The sequence below is a fragment of the Castanea sativa genome, chromosome 4 (genome assembly GCF_040712315.1).
Source record: "Castanea sativa cultivar Marrone di Chiusa Pesio chromosome 4, ASM4071231v1".
Classification (NCBI taxonomy): domain Eukaryota; kingdom Viridiplantae; phylum Streptophyta; class Magnoliopsida; order Fagales; family Fagaceae; genus Castanea; species Castanea sativa.
The window spans coordinates 10,708,378-10,717,758 of record NC_134016.1 but is presented as its reverse complement, the minus strand read 5'-3'; positions in this window follow the sequence as shown (position 1 = coordinate 10,717,758).

The following is a 9,381-nucleotide window of genomic DNA, read 5'->3' as shown; positions in this document are numbered from 1 at the left end:
TGAACAGAATTCATCCAAAAACAAAAAGGCAAAAAATGCATTTTCAGATAAGAAGTTTATATCATATATCATACTTACCAATATCTTAAATGAAATTGTTGGGTCAAGATAGCTTGACTCCGATTAATTAATTCAATTACTCCAGTTGATTAATTAGGTTTAATTGCATGCAAATTGTGAAGGCACCAACAAATCACCAAAAATACTAAATGCTACGGAAAATAAATTTGACACAATGATTTGTTGACAAAAGGGGAAAACCTCGCAAGTCAAAAATCTCACCGGATGATTTTAAGGTCACCACTCCCAAGAATCCACCAATCAACAATCAAGTGGTTACAAGTATAAGGAATCTTACCAACTACCCTGACCTATCCCGAAATACCAACCTACAGTTAACCTTCACTCCAATATCCAATTGGACTTGATCTTGTAATAGTTTTCTTTCCCTTGATACACAAACCTCCAATTTGTGACTAACTTTTTTGCACGAATTCCAGTACGTGACTAACTCCATCAACTTAAAGGGTTGTTGTTGGCTGCAAAATTCTTCACTTCATCAACAATGAAGATCAAGAAGTACTTGGTTACAAAACCCAATTGCATACAAACGCAGTAGCTTCTTGCAGAGAAATTAAGCACTTGATCATTGTATCCGTATGTGACGACTTTTAAAATAAGCCTTATATATGTCTAGGGTTATGAGAAAAGAAACCCTACACATACACATAAGCTTGGGCTGGATTTCAGATTTGAAAATTCTGAAATTGTAATTCTTGATAGATCGAGTTGGTGTCGAGCTATCTATTGAGTTTCAAATTAAGTCTCGATAGATGCTATCTGTCGAGAATTAATGAGCAACTTTTCTTCACTTGTTTCTTGGATCAATCTTCATGTCTTTGATACTTAACTTAAACAACATGTTAAAGTATTAAAATCATCTTAGATCTACCCAATTACAAGTAAAGTGTATTTTGTCAAAGAATTAGTCAATTACAAAAAATATGACCCTAACAATCTCCTCCTTTGGCAATCTGTGACAAAACCACAAACAACAATTATGCGAGAAGTCTAACACAACTATCCCATAACATACAAAAGTACATAAGACTAACCCTACTACGAACTCTTGAAGAAATTTGCAAGAAGAGAGATCATAGCATGGTAGACTTGTCTTAACTAAAACACTTAAACAAGATTCATCAAGGCATCAAGTGTAAAACATAGATAGGTTGTATAGAAGAAGAAACATGAGTATAAAAAGAGAAAAGAAACAACACATGTGAGATAAGGTGAAAAACATACATCGTCATATATATAGAAAGAAAAATATAATGTTTGTAAAAATGGCCATAAGACGACGATACATGAAGTGAGAAAAGATACACCAAAACCTCACTACATCCCTCAAAACACTCTCCTCCTATCTAGTATATCTTATGCTAACTCTTCTGCTAACATAATGACTACTCTCCCTTTTTGTCACGAGTGACAAAGGTGCATCACTAAGAGGTCATCATCTCATTATCACTAGAAGAGCTAGAGCTATCAACACCATCATCATCATCTCCACCAAAAAAGGACTCCTCAGTAGGCTCGAGTGAAGGTGAAGGAGCAAAACCGCCAAAACGAGACTATCAGTGAACTATGCGACCAATCCTAGTGTTCATCTGACACATCTCATTAGAAATGTGGTCAAGAAGACTTCCAAAATCAGCACGCATGTGCTGAAGCTAGTCCATAATGTCAGCAAGAGAGCCATCTACCCTAAAGGAGGAAGAAGAGGGTCGAGGGATAAGGGTTGCATCCGTCATCTCCACAAGAGGCTGCTTCGCAGCTAGTTGTGTAGCACTCCTCCAGATAGACTCCTTGCTAATGGCACCCATGACATGGAAGAGAGGAGGAAAGGTGACGTGCATGTGTGTAAGGATGCGTGTGATAGCTAAAGGAAAGATGAGCATATCACATGTAGCAGTGTCTCGATAGCAATCTATCATAGATACTATCATGTGTGAGGGAAAATCTATAGAAAGATCTTCCATTAGAGAAAGAAGGAAACGAGCACGAGGCTCAATGATATTGTTATAGTGAGACCGTGGAGCGAGTACAAAGGTCATCACCATATTAAGGATTCTTGGACCCTAATCAAACTCAGTTGTGGAGAAATTAAGGGTACCTCCCCACAGCATGGTCTTCTCACAAAATAGTGAGGCCAACTCATCTCGAGAGATAGAAGAAGGACGCTCATGACTAGGGTAATCTGGATGATCCACCCTAGGGACACATAGTACCTCGAAAATGAGCACTGGGGTAACTATGATACGTGTACCACGGAATACCGTAGTAAACTGAGGCATAGAAGTATCAATGGCGTGCATATTTGAGTAGAATTCCTGTATGAACACGTCAAGACACCTAAAGGGTTTCTCACATAGAGAAGCCCATCCCCAAGAGCTAAACGCACCAGATAGAGGATTGTCTGGAAGGTCAAATAGAATGACTTAGCGTTCCGAATGAATCACCCAGCCAGAAAAGTTTTCAAAGAAACCATCTCGTGCCTCCTCATCACGGAACCGAACAGAATCAGAAGGAAAGGGAATAAAGGAAGAGGAAGAGGAACCATGACGTCTTATCAGGTTCTTAGAAGGAATAGAATTTTTAGGTGCCATGAGAAGGAAACTAAACGAGAGAGGGTGAAGAGAAATAGAGAACACAGTAGGAACATGAGGCACATGAAAGAAGAAATAGACAACATGCAATGCATAATAATGCATGAACATGTTACGTGCTAAAGAAATTTCATCATGGGAAAAAACTCAATCCAATCTAACAGCACTTACAAGATATAATCAAGAACACAACCTAGAATGCATGAAAACATGATTATAATGACATAGAATGCAATGCATGAGCATGTGAGATCATATTAACAGAACCTAACCCAAAAATTTTCATAGAAACTCAAAAACCCCAATTTTTTCCCCAAAACTAGATAACCTAGGTCACAAAATGCAAGAATGAAGAAGAAAAGATGAGATTTAGAACACTTACCAAGGGATGCATGCTTGGACAATGCCGAAATCTTGAAGGGAAGAGGGATTTTTGTGAAAGGAAAAGGTTTGGATCGAGAGAGAAAAGAGAGGTATCAAGATGCTTGAGTTTGAAATGAATTATATCGGACCTCAAATATATATAGAAAAACACAGCTCGATAGATCGAGAAGGTATCAAGGTTCTATTAAGAACAAAAACTCGATAGATCGAGACGAATCGACGGCAAAAATATCTCGATAGATCAAGGAGGTATCAAGCATCTATCAAGGAAACAGAGACTTTAGAAAAATGGCTCGATGGATCGGGCTATTTATCGAAAGGTATCGAGAACAAATCTAGAAATCTTGATAGAAGAGGTATGTATCGAGTAGCTATCAAGAAGGTATCGAGCTACTATTGAGAGGCTTGAAAGAGAGTTGTCAAGGAGGAGAAGCTGCACAAGACGAATGCAATCAAGATAGACACCAAAACAAGCAATCAAAGAGTATGTTAAGCATAAAAACACATCCTTAACACTAGATGCAAAGCATTCTTAGATCAAAAATACATTAAACAATTCTAACCAATTTAATTACAAAAACATGTTTAGAAAATTTAAAGAGCATATACTACCACATGTATTCCTTGTGATAGCCAAATCATATTGTACCTATACAATAGTATCAAGAGTAGCAAAGAGTATGCATGTTGTGTCTGAAACTTTTGGAAGAGAGCATAAGTAAATCATTATATCAAAACTAATGATATAGGAGGATCAAATACATTCACACACAATCATAACTGTTTGATGGGGACCATCGCCTTCGATGTACATCATATAACTCTCACATCTCTTAGAAACACGCTTACAACCATATTAAAAGCATTTTGATTTTTTTTTTTTTTTTTGCTTTTCATGTTCTTTGCATATTTTTCTTTTAAGCATATCATACATAGACATATATGAGAGAGAAAAGAAAATACCCAATTATGTAAGCTAAACATCCTGATTTTGCTATGCTGCTATGCAAGTGCTACACCTTACCGAGCATGGCTTTTATGAATTGCACATAGATGTTTTATGATTGAGGAGTTTTAGTGGTGAGATAGTTATTTATGTTTTTTTCTTAGGATTTTCTAGTCGTTCCCGTCAAAAAAAGTTATTTAAGATATAAAAGATAAGAGATCAACACAATCATACAAATCACATAAAAGAGCCACAAAGTTCACATTGCTTAGTTGTTCATGAAGATGCTTATCTAAGCTACAAGTGATACAAAGTTGAGAAACTTTGTTTTCAAATGCCATCCAAGGTACACAAGTACCAATATACAAAAAGACATCGTTTTTGTATTTTTCTGATTTTTCCCCTTTTTTATTAAAAACAACTTAAAACAAAACAAAGACAAACAAACAATCAAATATAGCATCAAAACTAGACTAATTCAAACCAAAACACGAACCATGCAAGAGATCAAAAAAGTGAAGGAATCACTTGGAATCTTTTTTCTTCTAGATGGGAGACCTGGATGGGGATCCTTTCTTTTGCATGAACCTTTGTTCAGATGGATAAGGAGAGTTGAAACCATTGAAATTCGAGAGAAGCATGACCGCCTTAAGAAGTTCTCCAAAAGGAGATAAAGAAAGTTGGAGTTGATTTTGCTTCCCAAGAGATTACACACCGTTGCTTTGTTGAGTGATTAACCACTTATAGTAATTTGGACGAGTATGCCCAAATGTTCCATAGCAGTGACAAAAGTGGGGCTTCTTCGGTAGAGACTTCTTGTTGGTAGAGCGATGGTTATTCTGCTTAGCCTCTTTCTTACCAACCTTAGTAGGTGCTCCTAGAATGAATTTTTTCTTATCACTTTTATCCTTACTCACATATTCAGTTTTAGGACTAGCTACCTCAGAGTTATCATTATTAGCAGGGGGAACAAAACTAACTTTATTTAAAGTATTAGAAGAGGTACTACAAGAGGAGAGAGAATGACCATACCTAAGACCTGTTTTGTCAGATGCATATTTCTAGAAGTTCAACATTTCATCCAGCTTGGCATTTGAAGTCCTTTCCAATTGTGCTTTTATCTGAAAGAGTTCAGCATCCAGTTTCTTGGTCTTTTCAACAAGAAGATTGTTCTTAAATCTCAGTGCTCCAGTGGTTTGATTAGCTTCATCAACCTTGATGGAGAATTCCTCACGTTCCAACTCCACTTCAGTGAGCTTTCTTGTAGCCAACATGTAGAGTTTTTCATGCTTCTCAGAGACCTTGTACAACTTAGTGTAGTTAGTTTGGATGTCATAATATTCATCCATCTTCTCAAACTTTGATTATATGAGCTCTTCTTCCTCAACAATTAGGTCTACTGCTTCCTCAGGGGACTCAATAGTGGCTGTGAAAGCACTCACTGTCCCATCTTGGTCACTTTCATTAGAATCAGCTTTCGATTTCGTATCACTTAAGGTGGCAGTTAGGGCTTTACTCTTTCCAATGGATTTGAGAGGAGTAGGACATTTTTGCTTCATGTGTCCATACCCTTGACATCCATAGCATTTAGGCCCAAAAGGAACATTTTTGCCTTGACCAGCATTCTTGAATTCTCTCTTGCCTTTGTATTGGGATTTGAATTGAGAAAATGCAGATTGTTTGCGATCCTTATCACCTGCTTTGACATTTGCATTTTTTATAAACTTCTTGAATTGTCTGGTGATATAAGATTTTAACTTGATATCCTTATCTTAAGACGACTCATTATTATCATCATTCTTAATTTTCAAGGCCATGTTCTTGCCCTTGCTACCCTTGTCAACCCTTGCTAACCCTAATTCATAGGTTTGCAAGTTTCTAATTAGCTTTGTCAAAGAAATAGAGTCAAGATCCTTTGATTCTTCTATGGCAGTGATCTTGGCATAGAATCTTTCTAGAAGAGATATGAGGATCTTCCTAACAATCTTGAGCTCTGGAATCCGTTCTCCAAGATTAAAGGCTAAATTCACTATGTCTTTGAGCTTGGCATAGAATTCATCGAATAACTCGTCCTCATCCATCCTTCTTTCCTCAAAACTGGTAGTGAGCCTTTGGAGCTTGGAATTCTTAATAGCTTTTGTGCTCTCGTAGGTATTCAGAAGAATAGTCCAAGCTTCCTTTGCATTGTTAGTGGATGAGATTTTTCTTGAATTCCTCATTGGTCATGACACTAAACAAAGCATTCAGTGCTCTACTATTAAAATTTGCAGATTTGATCTTTGTATCATCCCACGTTGCTGGTGACTCTGCAAGTTTCATCCATACAACTTCAATTTCAAGCCACACTTTTTCATCTAAAGACTGCAAAAAGGCTCTCATGTGTACTTCCTAGTATGCATAGTTAGTACCATCAAATAAAGGAAGAATAATAAGGGATTTTCCACAATCCATAACAACAAAGGTTAATCGATCACACAGCAAATATTAAAACCTGATTAGAGTGTGCCCGCTCTGATACCACTTGTTGGATTAAGATAACTTGACCCCAGTTAATTAATTCAATTACCCAAGTTGATTAATTAGGTTCAATTGCATGCAAATCGTGGAGGCACCAACAAATCACCAAAAATACTATATGCAAATGAAAATAAATTGGATAAGGTGATTTGTTGACAAATAGGAAAAACCTCACAATGCAAAAACCCCTACCGGATGATTTGAAGGTCACCACTCCCATGAACCCACTGATAAACAATTAAGCAATTATAAGTATAAGGAATCTTAACAACTGCCGTGGCCTATCCCGAAATATTAGTCTACAATTGAACCTTCACTCCAATACCCAATTGGACTTGATCTTGTAGTAGCCTTCTTTCCCTTGATACACAAACCTCCAATTTGTAACTAACTCCTTTGCACAAATCTCAGTACGTGACTAACTACAGCAACTTGAATGGTTGTTACTGGTGAAAGCTCAATTAGTGTGAAAACACTAATGCTTGTTTAGACCCCCCCCCCCCCAAATTTCAAATTACGGTTTAATTACTTTTACTCTAACTTATCTAAGTGCGAAACAAGATTAAAGCATTCGCAATAAACCGTTAACACTACTCTAAGCCATAAGCAAGCACAATAAGAAATAAACGTAAAGCTCAAAGAGTAGGGAAGAAAGATGCAAACACAAGATAATATTGAGACGTATTATCGAAGAGGAAACCAAAGTACTCGGCGAAAAACCTCTCTACAATCTTCCAAACCGAAATCGATCCACTAGTGAATAAGTTGGAGTACACAAATATCAAGTAGACCCTTTAAGCCTAATCTACCCAATGTTCTTGAGCCCTCCAAGCTCCTGCTACCAACAGACTTTTCGGAATCTTGTCTTCACTAGCTTCATGAATCCCGCAATTCCGCCAAATTGCATCCGCCACTCAATGGCTTCTTCCAATGCATCCCAAAAGCACCAAAACTTCTATCAACACTCAAAATAAGTGAGGTAAGTGTTTGGGCTAAGAACCTCTCAAGGATGTGTAGATGGAGAGGTGGGAGTAGGTGGAAACTTTGGAGAAATGAAGTAGAGGATTATGGGTAAAACAACCTCTAACTCTCAACTGTTTCGCTAGGGTTTCTTTCTCAAAATTTTCTTCAAAAAATACTTCTTATTCTTCTTACATTTCGTGAGTAATGAGGGTTTATATAGTGTTGGTAAAGAATAAGAAAAGTCACACTCCAAAAAGTAACAAGTAGTGGGTATTGCAGGTCACTTGTGACTTGGCCTGAGTCGCGAGTCACTCACGAAAACTAGCCTGTTAATGACTCTTCAAATTTCAACATGTGCTTCTCATGTAGCTTATTTTTCGGGTCATCAGTCATGAGTCCAGTCACGAAAACCACTTCTTCACAAATTCTTCACCAAACTCTCACACACAGCCCTTACATTAAATCCCATAAAATTACAAGGAAATTATTGAACAAAATTACAATCAAATTTAACATGGAATTAAAGCCAACAAAAAAAAAATTGTAAATCACAACCTTACAGTTGGCTGTAAAGTTCTTCACTTCATCAACAATGAAATTTCAGAAGCACTTGGTTACAAAAATCAATGGCATACAAATGCAATAGTTTCTTGCAGAGAAATTAAGCACTTGGTCACTGTGACGGCTTTTAAAATAAGCCTTATATATGTCTAGGGTTGTGAAAAAAGAAACTTTACACATACACATAAGCTTGGGCTAGATTTTAGATCTAGAAATTCTGAAATCGTAATTCTTGATAGATTGAGCTGGTGTCGAGCTATCTATCGAGCTTTGAATTAAATCTCGATAGCAGCTATCTATTGAGCTATCTGTCGAGAATTAATGAGCAACTTTTCTTCACTTGTTTCTTGGATCAATCTTCATGTCTTTAACACTTGACTTGCACAACATGTTTCTTGAAATACTAAACTCATCTTAGATCTACCCAATTACAAGTAAAGTGCATTTTGTTAAAGAATTAGTCAATTGCAAAAAATATAATCCTAAAATAAATGGGAAGCAATTGACATTAAGTGGTCCAAGCAATGTACAGATTTTCTAATAGGTCCTATCCACTGTCCTAGATCTGATGATTGATTTGCTTTGTGGCTCCTACAACATAGTTAATTATTGGATGCCCCCATTATAAATATGATTAAACAAAAAGGAAAGAATCTTCTTAGGTAGTTGCATAATTTTCATGCTATTTACTGACAATGTCCACCCAGTAAATATGGAATAAATATGTATATTTAAAGAGAAAACGATATTTTACTTCCACAAAATAGAGTTTTATATACATAAACACAAAAGAGAAAGAAAAGCATTTTTTTGAACTACTTAAGGTAAACAATCAAGAAAGCAACATTTGATAAACATGACATAGGCCTCAAAGAATTAGTATGCATTCAGATACGCAAATCTACGGGCTTTCATTTACGATACCCCATCACTGTCCACCAACACTGTTTTCTATAAAGTTGTCATTTACAACTATTTTGTGTTGGCTTTAATTCCATGCCAAATTTGATTGTAATCTTGTTCAATCTTTTATACTCTGTACTCTATGTGGGATTTTATTGTAAGGGTTGTGTGATAGAGAGAGTGTGTGAAGACTCAAGCATGTGAAGACAAAAGTTTTCTCGCGGGTAGCTCACGACTAAGCATCCGTGAAATAATGCATGTGCCCTGCACATGACTGGAATACGAAGAGTCATGACAGATGGTGACAGCTGGTTTTCACGAGTGTCTCGCGAGTAAAGCCTTCCAGCGAGATACCCGCGAAACAGTCTGTTCTGCTATTTTGTCCTATTTGCTCCACTACATTCTCAATCACACTATATATACCATCATTACCCACAT